The sequence below is a fragment of the Muntiacus reevesi genome, chromosome 2, assembly GCF_963930625.1.
Source record: "Muntiacus reevesi chromosome 2, mMunRee1.1, whole genome shotgun sequence".
In the NCBI taxonomy this organism is placed as follows: domain Eukaryota; kingdom Metazoa; phylum Chordata; class Mammalia; order Artiodactyla; family Cervidae; genus Muntiacus; species Muntiacus reevesi.
Genome location: NC_089250.1, coordinates 223308280 through 223330489, shown reverse-complemented (window position 1 = coordinate 223330489; position 22210 = coordinate 223308280). Strand labels below are relative to the sequence as shown.

Here is a 22210-nt window from a genome sequence, read left to right as displayed (position 1 = left end):
GGTCAAACTAACAGGGACTTACAGCATGTTTCCAATGTTTTTAAAAATAAAAAGTGAATTTCTCATAACAGTCAACTGTTTTTGCTCCCTGCTATTTTGCAGTGTTTCCCAGGCATTGAATCCCTGCAAGTCCCATGGAAGGTCATATAAAAACTCATTTTTCCTGTCACAAGACAAATATGAGCAGTCAAAATGCAGCATTCTCCTATTAAAATGCTGATACCTAGCCACCAAAGCATTCACATTTACCTTATAAACCTGAATGACTCTTCTCTGTGTCATGCACAAATAGAAATTTACCAGAGACCACTTCTTTTGAAGGTTTTAGCTCAGGCCAGTGGGACTGACCAGAGGGTCAGCAGTAGATCACTCTGGCCTTCCTGTTGCCTTTCACAAGTGAAGTGACACAGAGCTGCCCAAGCTGTCAGGTTCTCAACTGGCTCTAAGAAATCTCCATGGCCCGGAAAGGTATGCAGAAGCATACTTATTATTGTTATTAGAGGAACATGTTAGAGGAAACTCTAATGTTGTTAGAGGTTCATGTTGTTACAAATGGGCCCTGGTCAACTGTATAGAAAAGGTGTGTGTGGGGGCAGCTGACTGTCAGTGCCTACTGCACTCAGGCCTGACAAGGTGGGGGTCCTGAGGCCCCTGCCTGCCTGCAGTGTTATCTACTGGTGTTACAACCTATATGAGTTTCCCATGGCTGCTGCAACAAATTGCCATAATGTTAATGGCTTAAAATCACTTAGATTTATGACTTTTTGGTTTAGAGGTCTGAAATGGGTCCCATGGGGCTAAAATTAAGGTGCCAGTGGGCCTGGTTCCTTCTGTAGGCTCTAGGGCATGGCCCATAAATTGCCTTTTCCATCTTCTAGGAGCTTCCCACATTCCTTGTCTTATGGTGACATCAATCTAGTCACCAGGGGATGTGGAGATGGTATAACCAGATGGCATGAGCTTCAGAGACAGAGTTGACAAAAGAGCGTGATAGAAGAAAGATTCTTCCAAGGGATCCCCAAGAATGTTGACCTTACCTCTTAGTTTTGAAATATCGGGGTTGAGAGGATTGGAAAAAGAACTAACTCCACTTGAAAAGAAAGACAATCTTCTCTACTGCATGTATCATTTGATTTATTATATATATTTTTAAACTTTGCTTATTTTCAGTCTTCTCAATAGATTATAAGCTTAATGAGTGGTTCAATGCTATATCTTAGTGCCTTTAACAGTGCTGGACAGTATTAGGTCCTTTATGTAAAAGGAAAGGAGAAAGGAAATGAGAAAAAGAAAGGAAAAGAAAGCAAAAAGGGAAGAAGTAAGGGAAAAATGAAAGATATGTGTAGATACATTTGTACACTGAAGGTTAGTTAGGCAAGGGCTGAGCTCCTCTAAAGGTGAGCAGGAAGGCTGTGCCGTAGAAGATGACTGAAAACATAAGAGAAAACAGAGGATAGAGAGGACGTTCCAAAGTCAACAGTGGAAGGGAGGATGGGGAGAGGAATTAGAAGGAGATATTTTGGAAGGAGTTATGAGCTAAGTAAGAACTATTTGGGGAGTATGATCTAAGTCGGGACACTCTTCCCTGTGAAGCTCTGGAGCACAGGGAGCTGGTTTTATTCAGGAACTGGCCCCTGGCAGAGGCCGGGCACTCAGAGGGTAAGTGGCTGGTTGGCAGGAAGAATATTAAGAGCTGTGCACCTCCAGAGCTGGACTCTCCTTCCTGAATAGCTACAAGCTTAAGGACCATCTTCCAGGGATATTCTATGGCTTAGTCGAACACTGGTTGGAACCAACATTAGATGACATCTTGGTCTCCTTTCAATTCCTAAGTCTTCAAATAGCCAGAGAGACAACCTTTCCCTCCTCCCAGTTTACACTCCAGTTATTTCATTCATTTTAATGATGGGGAAGCAGAATGACCTTTTGCAAATATCACCCACAGCTTGGAACTCGATTGGCAAAGAGTTGAATCACAGCTCTGACTGGACCCAGGTCTCAGGCATGCTATGGTGCGATAGCAGATTTGAGCCACTCAGGAGGAGGAATAGCTCCATGGATTTAATTTCCCATTACTATGGCAACCTTGAGACTTTTGTTGCAGCAAAAGGTTAAATGCAACCAAGTGTTCATTAGGACATTCTACTAATGAATCAGGCCAAACCCTTATTCGTGTGTAAATGAATGGCTGTGTGAGTATAAGGATGTAGAACAAAGAGACGGTGCACAAACCAGGGAGAGCTAACCGTCTAATCAACCTTGGGATTAAAATTGGTCTCCGACTGATACAATGGCTTCATCCTGTAACATGCATGAAATAACTATAATTGAGAAGAAAAAAAAAATCAGACATTACATAATATTATTCTGAGAGCATTTGTCTAGGGCCAAGGATTATTTTTTATTCCTGTAAAACCATTTTTGAAAATGTTTAATTTCTTCCTTTTTATCTTTGATGGCCTTAGTGATTCTTCCAAAATTAAGAAAATGGCCAAATAATATTTATATTCATTTATCTAAGTTCAGGCAATATTCCATCTGGAATTACCTCTAATGATAGCAGCTTCAAAAAGAAATAATTAGAGAGGTTTCTGAAGCGGAGGTCATGGGAGACGGACCTTAGAAATCAAACTGGCTTGTGCAGTTAGAATTAGCTGACTGTGGCTCCAAGGACGGCTTTGTGATGGAGCTCTGGGCAGTGCACATACAAAACAAATGGCTGGTACACAGAAAGTCTTCAGTCCATATTAGATCTGGGCGAAGTTCTCATTCACATCCATTACCTGTGTATGTCTAGAAGGCCAGTCATGGCATCCAACCAAGTCCTACGCTGCTTTAGCATGATGGGAAATGGGATAGGCCACCAGGATTCACTTCCCACCCAATCCCAGTGTTCCCTGGAGCCCTAAAGATTGTCAGGGGTGCTTTGGGGGACACTGGAAGAGGGGCAAAGGGACTTGTGGATTGTTCAACTCTCAAACAGAGAAATACATTTAGATCTCATATATTATTGGGGCTTCTCATGTAATCACTTATAATAAAGAATTTCCCTGCGATAGATACAAGGTTAGGACTACAGTCTTTGCGGACAGTTATAATCATGTAGACATATCCTTGTTTTTCCAATTAGAACGGATTCTGAAAATCAACTTAAAACATTTATTTCAGACTTTTAGGCAAGGTCTATCCAACACATGCTTTGTTTGTTTGTCTGCTTGTTTTTCTGATAGAGGAACCAGAAGTTCATTGGTGAATTACCCTCTGGAAAATCAGTTATAAAAGGCGAGAGGTCTAGGATTACTGGAATTTTCTCCTAAAGGCAGAAGATAGATCATTCAGTGATGCTGCTATTGAAAGGGTAAGGAGTGAGTTGCTTTAGGCCTTTTTTCCTCTTTGTGTTTTCATAAGAATCAAATAAAACAAGAACTTTCAATAATGACGCAGTTAAAAGCTGCTCTCTGGGGTAAGCACGTTCGTGTTATGTTGAAAATACCTGCAATGCTTTAGAGGCTGCCGAAAGCATACATAATTCTTAAACCTTATCCATCAGTAAAGAAAAAGAAACAAAAGACATTCTTGTGGGACCCTTGTAATTTTAAGATTCAGGGTCAGTATAGCAGAAATTCAAAGAAAAAAGTTTCCAATGATTTTGCAGTTTTATGTAAAATTATAAATGAAAACATATATTGAAGAATAAAAAAATGAAACTTTATGGAATATGAATCTTACTTGTCTAATTTATCTTTGCAATCCTAGTATCTTGCACAGTGCCAGACATATAGTGGGCATTTAGGAGATAATTGACAAATTTTCCTCCTCCTTCTCATTACTGTAGTCATCACCCTCATCCAATAATTCTGTGTGTTCGCTAGGTTTCAGGCACTATTCTAAGCATCTTATTTGTATTGTCACATGTCATCCTCAGAACAGTCTTATGTGGAAAATGCCATTATTATCCTCTTTTTAAAGAAGAGAAATCTAAGGCTGAAGTATCCCCAGTAACTTTTCTTTCCTCTCACCTCCATTTTTCCCTTCTTCCTTCCACCATTTACTGAGCACATGTTTCTAGGTACCATTTTAAGTATGAGGACAAAGAAAGAATAAGACAGTCAAAAGTTCCTGCCCTCATGGAGCTCATGGAACCATTGTAATGACCAAGACTGTTCAGCTAGTAAGTCACTGACTGAGGATTTGGACCCAGAGAGTTTGAATAGTATACCGACAATACTGGACATTATAGCCCAGTATGATATTCCTAACTATGTCTGTGTTCTGAGTGGGGCAGAAGTTCTTATTGAGAAATATAGGAAATCTGTGTTTTCTTAGAAAAACTCTATGTAGTCTCATGAGGAGATGGGTGATCGGAGGCTGACAGTCTAAAGGCCTAAAACATCTGAAAATGTGCCTTTGGGTGAGTGGAAGCTGGTTTTACCTCACTCCCTAGCACATATTCTGTACATTCTAGTGGTGACGGTTTCAATATCCCAAGCAAGAAGTGTCCTGGAAAAATGTTTCTACCATACTGGAAGTTGTCTGACTGAGCTCTCCGTGGGACGTGTTCCTCCACTGCAAAGTGTTCAGTCCTACTTCACTGGAGCACTATCGGGATCAGTTGGGACAGTGTCTGCTCTTGTGCCATTATTAGACCTAGGAGAGTCTGTGTCTGTAACTCAGATGATGGGTGAGTGAAGATGTTCAGGACGCACTCTGCTTCCCAGACTCTCCCAGGGCCAGCACCCCAACCTTGGGGCTTGGCCTCAGGGCCACGGGCACCTGGTGAGAAGAGAGGCCATCCTGCACCCTCTGCCCCAAGTTTAGGTTCCAGAACAGCTCATCTAAGTCCTAAAATCTCCACTTGCTCTGTAACCTCATGGAAAATGGTGAAACCGCTGACCTCCCTTTTCTTTCCCGTCTCCCAACTGTAACCATACTGTCACAGTTACTACTTGCAGCCAGTTTGTAAGGGATTTGGCTCATACTGCCTCCACTAGCAGGTGTTCAGGAGATAGATTCACTGACTGATCTTTGGTCTTGACTCTCAGTCCTTTCGATAATCAACTTCTTTAGGAAGAAGCAAATGAGTAAGATTAAAAGTAGTCATATTAAGATGCCCTAAGACAACAATTAGCAAATAACTTATTCTCAGTGACCAATCTCAGACACATTTTCCCCTTTCTTTTTTTTTAAATTTATTTTTAATTGGAGGATAATTGCTTTACAATACTGTGTTGGCCTCTTCCATACATCAGCATGAATCAGCCATAGCACACATATGTCCCCTCCCCCTTGACCCTCCCTCCCGCCTCCCACTCCATCCCACCCCTCTAGGTTCCCACAGAGCACCGGACTGAAGCTCTCTGAGTCATACCTTTTTTCCCTTTCAATCTCTGTCTCCTGATTTTCTATCTGGGATAAAAAGTATCGACTCTCCTGAAATACATTAAATGATGAGGTGATACCAAACTTGTCTGGTACTTAATTATCTCTCCAGTTTTGCATTTGCTCTCTCTGGACTCTGTTCTCTCTCTGGTTCCTATGCCATGGACAACTTACTAAACAACATTCAAATCAATGCAATCCTATACACAATCCTTACTCAGCATTTCTAACATTTATTAATATGCAGTCATGATAAACAATTAGCTCAGTTATTCGTGTTCCCTTCTAGGCACTAGGGAGAAACACAGTGATGAACAAGACAGGTAAGATGCCTGCTTCCTTGGCAGTTACATTCCCATGGGAGGAGACAGATGACAAATAAATAAGCAAACTAATAGCATCACATAGATATGTGAACAGCTGTGTAAAGAGTTAAAATGTGATGATGTCAAAGAGAATAACAAATGATTTCTTGTTTGTGTATCATTCAAGGTCCCAGAAGGAAATGTAAGGCACACTCAAATGGGGTACTCTGAGACACATTTATAGAGGGACTATTTACAAGTATGTAAATAGTTATATAAGACGTAGTTATATTTACTGTTCCAGCATCTGAAAGAATGGCCATCAGAACAGAATGGAGGTGGAAGGGGAGAAGGAGAAAGGAGAGAGTAGGGAGAGAAGACCTAAGAGGAGGAGGAGAAGAAAAGGAAGATGAGGAGAAATAGAAAGGAGGACAAGAGGAGGAGGAGGAACAGGAGAAGAGGGAGCAGAAGGGGTAGAGGAGAAGTGGAGAAGACGATGAGGAAGAAGAGGAGACAGGGAGAGGGAGGGGGGAGAGAGAAGACTGTTGGGTAGGAGCCGTGACCTTTGGTTAAGGGATGCAGCCACTCAGCAGTGATCCCTCTGGGATGGAGCTAGGGGGAAGGGCATCTACTGACGACCTCAGTCTTACTCCTCCCTCTTGTCTCCTGCTGTCACTCTTGACAGGCGAACACAACAGGAAGCTGGCAGGCAAAGGAGCCCATTGATACAGGGCAGACAGGTCACCCTCCTGGAGCACCCTCCTGGATCTAGATGGAAGACATCCAGCAGAGACTGACAAGGTGGACTGTCTGATAAGATGTTTAAACTGAGGCTTCAATGGCACGGAGGCCGGCAGGCAAAGATGAAAAGGGAAAGCAGAGGGAGTTTGAGGGGACATTCAGGGCAAGGGCCCTGAGCCAGGTGCATGCTGTGAGAGCAACAAAGAACCCGAGGATGCCGTGGAGCTTATCACAGAGGGGAGAATGATGGCTGGGGGGCTGGCTTTCTGAACCCTGGCAAAGGATTAGGATTTTATTCTATGGGCAATGGTAAGCCCACAAGGAGTGTCATCATCCGACTTGTGTCTTGAAGAGGAGATTCTTTAGAGTGGAGAAAGCACTGTCATTGTAGCAATCTGGGTGAGGGATGATGCAACTAGGACAGCCACGCTCATACACGGGATGGGAAGAGGACAGACTCAAGATGCACACTGGATGGGCTGGATGTGGGACAGGAGAGAAAGTAAGGAAAGAAGGACTTTTAGGTTTTGGGGGCAAGTGGTTCCGTTTATACTGAGCTGGCATTGCACTCAGAGTTCCTATTAGACATGCAAGTGAGATGTCATATCAGCAAATGGTTATTTGATTTTGGAGGTCAGGGCAGAAGTCAAACATTCTTTAATTCACTGATCATTTTAGCAGCACAGTGACTCAACCTTTTCCTGCTTTTCCATTTGAAAGAAAATTAATAGATCTGAAGAAGAGCTATTTTTGATCAGGCATCAGAAAAGGCTTTAAAGGATCTATCATAAGTATTCATTAATTCATGCAAGAAATTAAAATCTATTCTGCTTCAAATTATAAGCCTTGATACTGTAAGAAACCGGCTGATTCATCATCTCAAACACTCTCCCAGGCCGTCACTTTTCTTCTGAAATACTGGCCCAACTTAGAATCATTGATGCTCCAGTTTACGATGACTGAAACTCCCTGAATGTCTCCTAAATGCAATAGAAATGGCCCTGGCTTTAAGTTTCTCTGATAAAGAGAATGACTTTATGATTTCTTAAGTGAGTGTAAATATGATTTTTAGATCAATGATATGATATCTTCAAAACAAATTATTTTTACACAATACAATATAACTTATGAAAATAGTACTATGAAAAATCCTAAGGTCCTAAAATATTTGACTGAGGAGGAAATGGCCTCCAAACTATAATAAATTCTCAGTTAAGTAGCTCACACATAAATCCACAAAATCTACCAACTTCCCTGAATGATTGATTTTTAAAAACTGAGGCTCCTACCATAAGTGAGTTATGACCTAACTTTTATGTCAGAAAAATGAGCTAAGTGCTTTTTCAGATGGTGACAGTTTTAAAAAAAAATACTTTTATTTATTTGGCTAAGCTGGGTCTTTGTTGCTGCGTGGGCTTTTCTTTAGTTGTGGCGAGTGGGGACTACTCTCTAGGTGTGGTGCACGCGCTTCTCATTGCGGTGGCTTCTCTTGTGGCCAAGAATGGGCTCTAGGGTGTGTCGGCTTCAGTAGTTGTGGCTCTTGGCTCTAGAGCACAGGTTCAGTAGTTGTGGTGTATGGGCTTAATTGATCTTCCTGGATCAGGGATGGAATACTTGTCTCCTGCATGGGCAGGTAGATTCTTTACCACTGAGCCACAGTTTTTAACAAAAAAGAAGTGCCATCAATTTTAACAACTGAAATATCATGGTTGAGGATTACCCAAACTTAGTTTACTGCTTTTATGAGAAGGTACTCTGGGTGATATTGCCTATTTTATTAGCTTATTTAAAAGAACTAACTTAAGGGAAGAAGCATTTCACCTCCATGAAGAACACTGATACTGTTATATTAATGACAGAGCAGTCTCTAACCCTAACCACGAAGCTGTTTCCCTACTTCCTCCTTCCTACTGCACACCAGGAAAAGGGCCCAGATAAGTCAGAGACTTCACTAGTCCCCTTTGCGAGTAGGAGTGCCTATGTGATTGATTCCGGACAATTAAAAGTTATGAAAAGTCTGCAGGAGTTTCTGAATAGCTTTTCTTTCCCAAAAGAAGAAGCAAGCACCTTGAACCTTCTCTTCACTGCCTACTCTCATCTCACTCTCCTTGAACGTGACCTTGATGTGTCAGGAGCTGCAGCAGCCATCTTGCCTCCCTTATGCAACAAGCTCAGGATGCTGACTTGGAAAGATGCAGAGCACTTACATTCTGAATGTCATGATGAGCTGCTGAGATACCTTTAAACACCTACCTCTAGTCACTTTATGTAAATTCATTAAATGTATTTATTGTTTAATCTATGGTGGACTGGATTCCTTTACTTGAAGCTCAATGTATCCTGAACATCAACCCTCTTCCTGATATTCATTCTTCTCTTGGCTTTCCCGATCCTGAACTCTTCTGAGCTTTTTGTTCTTCATTGAAAGGATTTTGAATCAGTTCCTCTTTGCCCTCCCACCCCACAACATGTGTGTTTCCCCATGTTCCATATGTAGCCATTGATCTCACTTTCCTTCACATTCTTCCTTATTAATTATATCCATTCCAACAGCTTTAATTATCACCTACATGCAGGTTAACTTTTCAAACCTGACTTATTTCCTTAATCACAATGGTGTAAACCATAAAGCTGTCATGCCCTATCCTATTAGAAGACACAGGGCCCCTGGAGCCTCCTGCCATAGCTGAAGGTGTGGCCATTGCTGAAACACTCAGGATAATGGTGACATCTGCCGTTCAGTCAACACCTAATATGTGCCGAGCTGTGGGCATATGCTGTCACGTGAGAACCCTGAACCATGAACTACCTTGAGAGAGAACACAGTCTACTGACACTCCTGGGGGCTGTATCCAGAGACCTCTTGGGATCATAGCTTCGTTGGGAGCTATCCCGGGTGCTGAATTGTTTCTTCTCTAATCAGTGCTCATCTCTGGGCGTGAAAGCTGCTTGAGACTTCAAATAATTTTAATTTTCCAAATCTGTGTCCAACCAGATATCCTGCTCCAAACTACACATTACTTGATCTTAACTGATGCTTATCTCCTGGTGGTGTTCAGTGATGTTTTCCATCACCTGCACAGTTCCTTGGCAGAGACTGTGATAGCTGGACTTCATTCCCTGAGAGTGAGGGTCAAGCTAACATTTACAGCACCTCGTTCCATGCCCTAGTTATGAGGGTTTCTCTTCTATTATATATATTTCTATCCTGTCCATCTGTAGTAGGAAAATCATTGTCTTCTATTTAAATATCATTCTTTAAAACTGATGTCTAGTTAATCTACCTTCTAAGATGAAATTTGAGTCATCAATTTTCTCAAGCTGGGATTTAGGTATAGAGTATTCATAACTAAAAAAACTCTTTAAATAGATTGGACTATTCAGAGAAAAGAAATTCCTGTTATTACATAGAGCTGAGTGTGCAATATAGTTTATTTGGATTGGAAGTAAAGTGTCTAATAATTTTAGGTGGCTCCTCAACCTACTGGAAGAAATACCCAGAGAAAAATGCCTTTTAGAACATATATTTCTTAGCATATCACCACCATATCAGTATATCTACAGAAATGCCTTGGGGTAACTTATCAGTGAAATCACCTTATATACTTCTGTGGGTTTGGGGCAGCATATCAGGAATGGGGTTGCATAAATTTCCCTCTGTATAGGAAAATTGCTATAGCCATGGTCCAGTGTGATGGATGGCCCAGTGTGATGCATGGTCCAGTGTGATGGATGGTGCAGTGTAAAAGCAGTAGTGACTGATGCCAGGAGATAATTATCAGTATCAATGGATGGTACAAATGTACCCCTAAACTACAGCATTGCTGTTCAAGCCTGGGAATGAATCCTGCCTCCATCACTTCCTAACTGTGACCTTAGACAAGACACAGAACCTCCCAAGACCTCAGTATCTTCATTGGTATAATAAGAATCTAAGAGCACTTGTCTGGTCAATGTAAAGTGATAAGCACAGTGGTTGACAGACGTTACTGACTCAACAAATATTGGATATGTTTAATAGTAGAGTGTGACAGTTGCTCTGCTATTCCCAGTTCAGTTGAGTCACTCAGTCGTGTCCAACTGTTTGCAACTCCATGGACTGCAGCATGCCAGACCTCCCTGTCCATCATCAACTCCCAGAGTTTACTCAAACTCATGTCCATTGAGTCAGTGAAGCCATCCAACCATCTCATCCTCTGTTGTCCTCTTCTTCTCCTGCTTTCAATCTTTCCCAGCATCAGGGTCTTTTCAAATGAGTCAGTTCTTTGCACCAGGTGACCAAAGTATTGGAGTTTCAGCTTTAGTATCAGTCCTTCCAATGAATATTAACGACTGATTTCTTTTAGGATGGACTGGTTGGATCTCCTTGCAGTCCAAGGGACTCTCAAGAGTCTTCTCCAACACCACAGTTCAAAAGCATCAATTCTTTGGTGCTCAGCTTTCTTTATAGTCCAACTCTCACATCCATCCATACATGACTACTGGAAAAACCATAGCTTTGACTAGATGGACCTTTGTTGGCAAAGTAATGTCTATGCTTTTTAATATGCTGCCTCGGTTGGTCATAATTTTTCTTCCAAGGAGCAAGTGTCTTTTAATTTTATGGCTGCAATCACCATCTGTAGTGATTTTAGAGCCTACCACTGTTTCCACTGTTTCTCCATCTCTTTGCCATGAAGTGATGGTACCGGATGCCATGATCTTAGTTTTATGAATGTTGAGTTTTAAGCCAACTTTTTCACTCTCCTCTTTCACTTTCATCAAGAGGTTCTTTAGTTCTTCTTCACTTTCTGCTGTAAATGTGGTGTCATCTGCATATCTGAAGTTATTGATATTTCTCCCAACAATCTTGATTCTAGCTTGTGCTTCATTCAGCCCAAGCGTTTCTCATGATGTACTCTGCATATAAGTTAAATAAGCAGGGTGACAATATACAGCCTTGATGTACTGCTTTCCCTATTTGGAACCAGTCTGTTGTTTCATGTCCAGGTCGAACTGTTGCTTCCTGACCTGCATACAGATTTCTCAAGAGGCAGGTCAAGTGGTCTGGGATTTCCATCTCTTTAAGAATTTTCCACAGTTTGTTGTGATCCACACAGTCAAAGGCTTTGGCATAGTCAACAAAGCAGAAGTAGATGTTTTTACAGAGCTCTCTTGCTTTTTCCCAGTTCAGTTGCTATTAATAAAGGACTTGGAATCCTGCCCCTGATGCCTCCTCCATCCCTGCAGGCAGGATGTGGTGCACAGTTGTTACTCAGAAGGGTACCTGATCTCACATACAAGAGACTGTCATTTCTTTGCTGGGTATCCAGTAATTGGTCATGCACAGTTAGTGGCAGAAATGACTGACTGTTTCCAACAACTGTTTTCCCTTTTTTCCTTCAATAATAATATAATTCTTAGCCAGATGTATGACTGTCCAGAATAAATATTTCATTTTCCAGATCTTTTGTATCTAATTGTAGTCATATAATTAAATTTTGGCCAATAAAATGTGCACACAATTATAATACACAATTTCTATGTTATTCCCTTAAAGGGGGGATGCCATCCTCTTGACTCTTTCCTGCTCCTGCTTTCTAGAATACAGATGTTGTGGACAGCCATCATGGACCATGTGGATGGTCCATGTGCCACGACCATATGTACAATAAGATGGAAGGAAGCTGAGTTCCTATCCTATGGAGCTGCCATACTAGCCCTGAGCTTCCTTGCCAGAGTGGTAGTCCATGAGAGAGGAGAGGAATACATCTCTATCTCTTGAAGTTACTGTTGTTTTAGGTCATGAGTAGAGTAATTGGACTTATAACTAATATTCACATGTATAAATGATTGGTTTAATTGATTAATTTTTATGAGTGCCACATGTAAGTGAGGCTCACACATTTCATTCATCTGTCCATCCATCCATCCACACAGTATTTACTCTGATCACTGTGGCAGGCATCAGAGGACACAGTGATGAATGAATCACTGGCATGTCACAGATGACTCTTCACAATCTGCCTCTGACCTTCCTTTCCAGCTGGCAGTCCTACAGGGTGGCCTGCCATTCCAAACATCCGGGCATTTGTACGTGTGCTTTCTCTAACAAGGACTGCCTCTTCTCCCAGCAAACTCCTACCTCATTCTTCAGGACAAATGCCAGCCCCTGTGAAAACTTCCCACAATCTTCTGCATCCCGCCCACAGGGAGGACTGCCTGGCCCTCTGTGCGTACACCTATAGCACTTCGTGTGTCCAGACTGTAAGGTTTTGTGTGGAGCAGAGGAAAGGAACACCTGGATTTGAATCCTAGTCCTTCCCCTACTGACAGTGAGATCAAGCAAGTTATTTAATTTTGTTCATGTTCATTTTTCTGATCTGAAAAAAGAAGTATAAACAGAATTTACTTCCTGGGTTGCTGAGGAGTTAAATGACATAACCCACACAGGCCTGAGAGCCCAGAATGAGACATAAAGTAAAATCTCAGTAGGGTGTGTCTGCTGAGCTGCCATCATCCACATGCCTGGATTTCCCACTATCCTGGAAGCCTCCTGAGGGCAGGGACAGCAACTTAGCATCTTATTGGCATCCAGTACTTGGCACAACACCACTGGCACACCAATGGATGCTTTCGGAATGCACCCAACAAATGAATCAGTGAAGGATAGTTTCCTCGGCTAAAAGAAATTCAAGTGGAACATATCATTTGGCATTTCCTAGATGTGTCTGGGCTGGGTAGGTAGTAGACTTCCAAAGACAGCATGAGTGAAGAACTCAATGTCATTTTAACAAATCTACATGTGGGCTCAAAAGCCTTGCCACAGGGGGAGGGGTGAGGGTGATGCGGATGGAGCTGGCCACAGGTATCACAGGAGGGAAGGGCCTGTATCCAAGAAGGACAGCTTCTAGGGAGGCCAGCAGGTACTTCCACACAGCGCCCACCCTGTTCTGCACACTTCTCTAGGGCACAGTGCACTCTTTGCTATTTTAGAAAACATGTGAAGTGTCAGGAAGGCAGTCAGAAGTTGGGTGGCATCTGTAGGTGTTTCATGAATTTAGGGAACTTTCGTCACTCCTTATCAGAATGGAAGCATCTGCTACACAGTCTCCACATGACACCTCGCTTGCCCAGCGGGCCTGGAACCCCCCAGAGAGGTAAAGTAACCTTCACAGAGGGAAGAACGGAAAGCAGGACTCCAGTCTGACCTGCAGTGCCTCTTCCTGTCTGCCTGTCTTTCCTACTGCCACCTGGTGAGTCACCCTTGACAAAGCCACGAAGGTGTCCTAGTTCTCATCACTGTGATTCCCTCTTCTTTTTAAACACTAATTCCTGGGAGGCAGACATCACAGGCCAAGTTCTAACAGTACTTCCTCTTCAAAGGAGGTCTTGAACAGAATCTTGGTTTGTATAGATACAATCAAATGCCCGTGACACTGGATCGAGTCCTAACCTGTGACTGGAAACCTGCCCCACTCTGTCCCTCTCTCCCCCGCTGCAGGGATGACCTACTGACTCACACGCTGTTAGAAAGTCGGACATCTTCTTTTTTCTTTAAGAAAAATGGAAACTCAGATGGCTACATCTTTTTTTTTGATTTGGGGAAAAAACCTCAATACTTGCTATTGCTGTTATAATCTTCCAGGATGTCTGTACTTATTTTAGGCTTTAACTTTCAGTGGGTAACAGTTACTGCATACTTCCAAAATGCCAGGCTAAATGCTTTTCATGAAAAATGTAAAACATCTTCCCAATAATCCTATGAAGCTAGAGCTAGCACAGCCTTCCGTTTTCAAGATGTGGAAAGTACAGCCCAGAAAGGTGAACTAACTCACTGAAGACCACACAGGATGATTAGCGGTAAAACCGTAGTATTTGAACCTTGGCTCTTGCCACAGAGCCCATTTTCCTAGCTGCCATGCTCAGCTGCATGATTAAAAAAAAAAAGAACAAAAACTGTCTGGCAGAGCTCACAAAAGGCTTCATCGGGAAAGGTACATTTTTCCTGGACTTTGAAGGATGTGCAGAAGTTTTCCAAGTCAAGGGGTTGAGAAGGATGCTAGGGAAGGGAAGGGGAAAGTTATTACTTCTCTTTCTCTCTGCAGATGACTAGAACTATTTTACTGTGAGACAGATTTTTTATTTCAGTGACACCTTAGGATCCCCATCAAGGCAGAGAGGGATTTGTCCAAATTGAAGAGAGAATCCTGACTGCTTACATGCTAGGGAAAATGGGATATGTCTACAGAGTCCGAAATCCTATCTCTCTGGCCTGTCTGCTTCAGATGAAACATCTCTGGTGATGGGTGTTAATCACTGACTGCTACTTTAGAATTTCTCTGGCTGCTGCAGAAATATTTAAAGTGTATTTGTCTTGCCTGCTCAAGTGTTGGTTTGCTGCAGCCTCTCTGCCTTAATCCTGTAAAGCTGGAGACTTTCTCCATTTCCTTTTCTAAACAGTCCTGCAGTGTCAGTGAGAAGGATGAATTGTAAACAGCGAGAGAGCAAGGGCAGTGTGACCAGAAAGGCGGTGTCACAGCAGGTGAAGCTGGAGAGGGAAGTTCAACTGGTCAGCGGTAGTGGGAACAGGATGGGGAAAAGGTGAAGGAAATACTCTGGGTATAGCATGTGATGATTGGCAGGTTAAGAGAAAGGGGGCATAAAGGTGGTCTCTGGGAGGGGAGAGAAAATGGGAGGATGACAGTCTAACAAAGAAGAAAATAACTTGATTTCAACCTTCAATGGAGCAGGGCAGGTGGTACAGTGAAGGGGTTAGAAGTCTGGGTCTGAAGTCAGACTGCACCAGCTGAAATCATGGCTCTACCACTTACAATGTTACCTTGAGAAAGCTGTGTGTCCTTGAGTTAACGAATTAACCTCTCTGTGTCTACGTTATCTCATCCGTAAAGTGAAAATAATAATAATGGCTGCCTCAGAGGATTGTTTTAAGGATAAATAGAATAATTAATGCATGTAAGGCACTTGGATGATACTCAGAAAAAGTTAGCTAATAATATTATTGATAAAAATAACTTCTAAATTTAATTACAGCCAAAACTTCAAGACTATTTAGCATGTGCCAGGCATTGTTCCAAAGAGGTGTACATGTTATTTAGTGGAACTAATAAAAGAATCCTATAAGAAACACAAGAATCCTATAAGACAAGTATTATTTTTTACCTGTTTTACTGATCAGGAAACTGAGGCATAGACAGGTTACTCAGGTGGCCCAAGGACACACAGCTAGTTAGTGGCAAAACAAGGATTCAAACCCAGGCACCCTGGCTCCTACACCTGAGCTGTTATTTACCTCTGTACATTATTTTCCCAAGCTATTAACAGTGCTTCAAGAACATCTGTGTGAAGATGCTAATAGGAAGTTAGAAATTAAACCTGGACACTCAGCAGTGAGGTCAGAGCAGTGGCAGGGATTGGTATAGATGGTTTACTTCAAACTGTTGGGTGGGATTTTCACCTGTGGAGAAAAGAAAGCATTGCTCCCTGAAAGCTGGGGGATACTTATACAAGGAGGAAGATGATCCAGTGACGAACATGGAGGTGTAGTAGAAGTGATGCAGGGGAGAGCAGGTAAAATAAAATGCTCAAGAAGATGTGATTGTTCTTATGGAGAGGTCAAAACAAATGAGTGGCTACTGGATTAAGCAGTCAGGACATCTGTGGAACTTTCTGGAAAGTACTTTCACTAAAGCATACAGGTTGAAAATGGGTACTTGTTAAAGGAAGTGAACTGTTAGCTTTTCTGGAGTTTTCCAAGGACAAAAAGAGAGGGTGGCAAGGTGGATGAGGTGAGCAAGGCGAGGCAGGGCCGCTCTGCAGATATGTGGGAGAAGCGGTCTGTTTATGGGCTGCACGACCAGGGGACCGTTTCTCTTCAAAGTGCACATGTTTTAATCCTTTCGTGACTTTCCCCAAGATCATTCCACCCCGATTTCTAGCTGGGGAACATGACTGCATTGCATAGTGAAATGTGTTCTGTTCCATTTATAAAGAAGGCTTGGCAAATAGATGATTAGTTGACTGGTGAGGAATGGAAGTTGCTCTGTCTTATCATGATGTTGTCTGGAGGAGGAGTGACTGATAATAATTGGGGGGAAATTCTGTTTTTATTATGGCCTGAGGCTGTGATTACATTAAAGCGAAATACTCTTATGTGTTGTTTTAAAACATCACTTGTTGTGAGATCTGAAGCCATTTGTAGGGGACCTCTAGATGGAAGAGAATTCACATTACAAAATTTAATGGGTTTTAAAATAATTTTACACAAAACGGAGACCAATGTTCATTGCATCACCGAGCTTTGCATTTGAATATTACAATAACATTATGCTGAAACACTTCCAATTAAATACTGATTGTGAAACGCTGTTACAATTGCTTGATGCTATGTGTGTTAAGTTAAAAAAGCCAAATGTATAACTGTGCACAATGAAATAAAATGTCAATATATCAGAGAAAGGAAAATAGTAGCTAGGTTATGATGACAGACTTTTTTCTTTTTTCCCCAAATGTGTGTATGGGTTGTAAAACACAGTTAAATTTCCTTTAAAAGAAGATAACATGAACTGTCACTTCTTTTATTTAAAAATTTCCACTGTTCATAGTTTTGGGGATTTTTGAAGGCTGGAGTTCTTACTCTGGGTTCATAATGCCCTGAAATCATAAAGGCATGGCTGTATGCACACCGGATGGTTCTGCTTTCCATCAGCTCTCAAACGGGCCCATGACCTCACAGTGGATGAGAACTCACAGATGACAAGCAGTTAGAGCAGCCTTCGTATTCCAGTCCTGACACCCATCTGCAATGAGCTCATGTGCCCCGTCCCCTCCCCTGGGTTCATCCTCCCTTGTGAAACCATAAGTACAAAAGGGTGACCTGCCTCCCATTCCCCACCACTATGGTGGCCCCATCCAAATGGCTATGGTGGCAACATACATCTGACTTCCCAATAATCTTTTTGTTTGTAGACATCCTTACAGTGTGAAAACAGACCCATTGATAAAGTGCATTTAGTTCTTTATCAAGGGCTCATTGTTGGAATGAAGTTCCAGTGACAGAGTCTTGAACTTGTTTCTTGATGTAAAAATATGGAATGCTTCACGAATTTGCGTGTCATCCTTGCGCAGGGGCCATGAAAAAAAGCCAAATAAATAACCTAACTCTACACCTAAAGCAATTAGAGAAGGAAGAAATGAAGAACCCCAGGGTTAGCAGAAGGAAAGAAATCTTAAAAATTAGGGCAGAAATAAATGCAAAAGAAACTAAAGAGACCATAGCAAAAATCAACAAAGCTAAAAGCTGGTTTTTTGAAAAAATAAACAAAATTGACAAACCATTAGCAAGACTCATTAAGAAACAAAGAGAGAAGAACCAAATTAACCAAATAAGAAATGAAAAGGGTGAGATCACAACAGACAACACTGAAATCCAAAGGATCATAAGAGACTACTACCAGCAGCTCTATGCCAATAAAATGGACAACTTGGATGAAATGGACAAATTCTTAGAAAAGTATAACTTTCCAAAACTGAACCAGGAAGAAATAGAAGATCTTAACAGAACCATCACAAGCAAGGAAATCAAAACTGTAATCAAAAATCTTCCAGCAAACAAAAGCCCAGGACCAGATGGCTTCACAGCTGAATTCTACCAAAAATTTAGAGAAGAGCTAACACCTATCTTACTCAAACTCTTCCAGAAAATTGCAGATGAAGGTAAACTTCCAAACTCATTCTATGAGGCCACCATCACCCTAATTCCAAAACCAGACAAAGATGCCACAAAAAAAGAAAACTACAGGCCAATATCACTGATGGACATAGATGCAAAAATCCTTAACAAAATTCTAGCAAACAGAATCCAACAACATATTAAAAAAATCATACACCATGACCAAGTGGGCTTTATCCCAGGAATGCAAGGATTCTTTAATATCCGCAAATCGATCAACGTAATACACCACATTAACAAATTGGAAGATAAAAACCATATGATTATCTCAATAGATGCAGAGAAAGCCTTTGACAAAATTCAACACTCATTTATGATTAAAACTCTCCAGAAAGCAGGAATAGAGGGAACATACCTCAACATAATAAAAGCTATATATGACAAACCCACAGCAAGCATCACCCTCAATGGTGAAAAATTGAAAGCATTTCCTCTGAAATCAGGAACAAGACAAGGATGCCCACTCTCACCATTACTATTCAACATAGTGTTGGAAGTTTTGGCCACAGCAATCAGAGCAGAAAAAGATGTAAAAGGAATCCAGATAGGAAAAGAGGAAGTGAAACTCTCGCTGTTTGCAGATGACATGATCCTCTACATAGAAAACCCTAAAGACTCTTCCAGAAAATTACTAGAGCTAATCAATGAATATAGTAAAGTTGCAGGATATAAAATTAACACACAGAAATCCCTTGCATTCCTATATACTAACAATGAAAAAACAGAAAGAGAAATTAAGGAAACAATACCATTCACCATTGCAACAAAAAGAATAAAATACTTAGGAGTATATCTACCTAAAGAAACAAAAGACCTATACACAGAAAACTATAAAACATTGATGAAAGAAATCAAAGAGGACACAAACAGATGGAGAAACATACCGTGTTCATGGATTGGAAGAATCAATATTGTCAAAATGGCTATTCTACCCAAAGCAATCTATAGATTCAATGCAATCCCTATCAAGCTACCAACGGTATTTTTCACAGAACTAGAACAAATAATTTCACAATTTGTATGGAAAAACAAAAAACCTCGAATAGCCAAAGTAATCTTGAGAAAGAAGAATGGAACTGGAGGAATCAACCTGCCTGACTTCAGACTCTACTACAAAGCCACAGTCATCAAGACAGTATGGTACTGGCACAAAGACAGAAATATAGATCAATGGAACAGAATAGAAAGCCCAGAGATAAATCCACGAACCTATGGACACCTTATCTTTGACAAAGGAGGCAAGGATATACAATGGAAAAAAGACAATCTCTTTAACAAGTGGTGCTGGGAAAACTGGTCAACCACTTGTAAAAGAATGAAACTAGAACACTTTCTAACACCGTACACAAAAATAAACTCAAAATGGATTAAAGATCTAAATGTAAGACCAGAAACTATAAAACTCCTAGAGGAGAACATAGGCAAAACACTCTGACATAAATCACAGCAAGAACTTCTATGACCCACCTCCCAGAATATTGGAAATAAAAGCAAAGATAAACAAATGGGACCTAATGAAACTTAAAAGCTTTTGCACAACAAAGGAAACTATAAGTAAGGTGAAAAGACAGCCCTCAGATTGGGAGAAAATAATATCAAATGAGGAAACAGACAAAGGTTTAATCTCAAAAATATATAAGCAACTCCTGAAGCTCAATTCCAGAAAAATAAATGACCCAATCAAAAAATGGGCCAAAGAAATAAACAGACATTGCTCCAAAGAAGACATACAGATGGCTAACAAACACATGAAAAGATGCTCCACATCGCTCATTATCAGAGAAATGCAAATCAAAACCACAATGAGGTACCATTACACGCCAGTCAGGATGGTTGCTATCCAAAAGTCTACAAGCAATAAATGCTGGAGAGGGTGTGGAGAAAAGGGAACCCTCTTACACTGTTGGTGGGAATGCAAACTAGTACAGCCGCTATGGAGAACAGTGTGGAGATTTCTTAAAAAACTGGAATTAGAACTGCCATATGACCCAGCAATCCCACTTCTGGGCATACACACCCAGGAAACCAGATCTGAAAGAGACACGTGCACCCCAATGTTCATCGCAGCACTGTTTATAATAGCCAGGACATGGAAGCAACCTAGATGCCCATCAGCAGATGAATGGATAAGGAAGCTGTGGTACATATACACCATGGAATATTACTCAGCCGTTAAAAAGAATTCATTTGAATCAGTTCTAATGAGATGGATGAAACTGGAGCCCATTATACAGAGTGAGGTGAGCCAGAAAGATAAAGAACATCACAGTATACTAACACATATATACGGAATTTAGAAAGATGGTAACGATGGCCCTATATGCAGGGCAGAAGAAGAGACGCAGAAGAACAGAACAGACTTTTGAACTCTGTGGGAGAAGGGGAGGGTGGGATGTTTCGAAAGAACAGCATGTATATTATCTGTGGTGAAACAGATCACCAGTCCAGGTGGGATGCATGAGTCAAGTGCTCGGGCCTGTTGGGCTGGGAAGATCCAGGGGAATCGGGTGGAGAGGGAGGTGGGATGGGGGACCAGGATGGGGAATTCGTGTAACTCTATGGCTGATTCATATCAATGTATGACAAAACCCACTGAAAAATTAAAAAAATAAATAAATAAATAAAAATATAAAACCATTAAAAAAAAAAAAAAAACCAAAACAGAGTCTTGAACTTACAGCTCCACTTGCTTTCCTCTGCCTCCTTCACAAACATTCACAGAGACCCCACTCCTAGCAGTCTGTGAGCAGTGTGATTGAGCACTGCTCGGAATTTGGATTTGGACTCCAATTTGCCCTGATGTGCTGTGTGGTCGCAGGCTTGGTCTTCTTGTCTGTAACACATGGATGCCACTATCCACTTTATGTGACTTGTCATGGGGATTAAATGAGAAGCAGATGCCAGCAAGCATACAGATGCTCGGCACACATTAGCTTCCTTCCCTGTATGTGATTTCCTTGCGTTTTCACATACTCGCTAACCTGTACATTTGAGCACCTACTATGTATGAGACTCTGTACTAGGTGCCAAGGACATGAAGGGATCAAAAATGGTCTTTGTGGTGTCATAGGTTATTTGAGACATCACCTTTAAAAATAGCATGTGCTAAGTGCTAAAGGGATTGTAAATGTGTCTCAGTTTTTTATTTACAAATGTATTCAGTCTTTCAAAAACTTGTTGAGCACCCATGATGATGTGCTAAGTCCTATTTGGGGCCACTGATGATTTTACTGAGAACAAGAGAGACAAAGTCTCTGTTGTCATCAGGCTTTTTATGTGGCACAGGGAGGCTGGCCAGAGACCAGGTGGTGCTTATACAGCTTGGGTGCTTTTGGTTGGTGGGAAACACTACAGAGAAAACACAAGTGAGAGATCTGACAGAGTGCAGCTGAGTGGGAAGCTAATCCAGGTAAGGTAACCAGAAAAGACCTCTGCAAGGAAGCACTGACCCCTTCAGAGGTCAGTAGGTACTTGTTTTAAAGAGTATCTTGGGCAAAGCCCCCTGAGATGGGTATGAGCTTGGTACTTTTCAGCAACAGACAGTCTGGTGTGTCTGGAAGATGCTAAAGTCAGGAAGGAGTGTGGAACATCACTGTTGTGGATGGAATTAGCATGAACCAACTGACCTATTACATGGGGAAGAGAAAAAGGATGCTCTACCATGAACTGACTTTTGAATTTCAATACTGCATATCTGGGAAAAGACTGAAAGCATTCATAGATGAAAAGATTGGTTTGATCATAAATGACTGCTCCAATCCTTATGTTCCCACACCTGTAGCCTGACATCATCGGGGTCTGAGTGGGTGTAGCAGGTAGTATTGGTGAGTACTCAACACCCTGACTGAACTTGGCAAGAAAACAGTCAAAATTTTGGTGGTGAATTTTCCACAATTCTGTTGCTTGAATGTGATCAAATCAAACTTTCTTTGTAATATTTTTCAAAAAAGTTCAATGTGGAATAAAAAAAGAATTTCTAAGAGTAGTATATATAAATGAAGCATATTTAAAGCAACCTACAAAGACATAAAAGAAGAAAGAAAGAATATCCTAT

At 41.3% G+C, this 22210-nt stretch overlaps 1 protein-coding gene and 1 pseudogene across 1 annotated transcript in view; both read right to left on the bottom strand.

Annotated features, from left to right (window-relative positions):
* CDH13 (cadherin 13) overlaps positions 1-22210 on the bottom strand; it is a 978634-nt gene that overhangs the window by 271470 nt on the left and 684954 nt on the right. The gene's annotated exons all lie outside the window — the stretch shown is intronic.
* Positions 17508-17564, bottom strand: LOC136162186 (U6 spliceosomal RNA; annotated as a pseudogene).